The following is a 387-nucleotide window of genomic DNA, read 5'->3' as shown; positions in this document are numbered from 1 at the left end:
AACAACGAAAATAATAAAAAACAAAAATAATAAAAAAATAATAAAAAATAACAATCCCCTTCAATCATTTTAACATTATCACAGTAACATCATGATAGAGAGAGAGAGAAGGAATCCATAACCTTAACAATTGATCCGTAACCTTAACAATTAACACGTAACTTTAATCATCTCCCAATACAAATAGTTAGTTCCCCTTATCAATAATAAAAATAATAAAAAATAAAAATAATAAAATAATATTCATTAATTATTTTAACTATCATCTCAGTATATCATGATAAAGAGAGAGAGAGAGAAGGATATTATGGTTTTCATATATTTTAATCTCTTGGGTTTTGTGTTTTGGGGGCTCAGAGAATAAAATCTTTATTTTTGGGGGCAAAA

Source organism: Asparagus officinalis, chromosome 2 (assembly GCF_001876935.1).
Source record: "Asparagus officinalis chromosome 2, Aspof.V1, whole genome shotgun sequence".
NCBI lineage: Eukaryota > Viridiplantae > Streptophyta > Magnoliopsida > Asparagales > Asparagaceae > Asparagus > Asparagus officinalis.
This window is presented reverse-complemented; position numbering follows the sequence as displayed.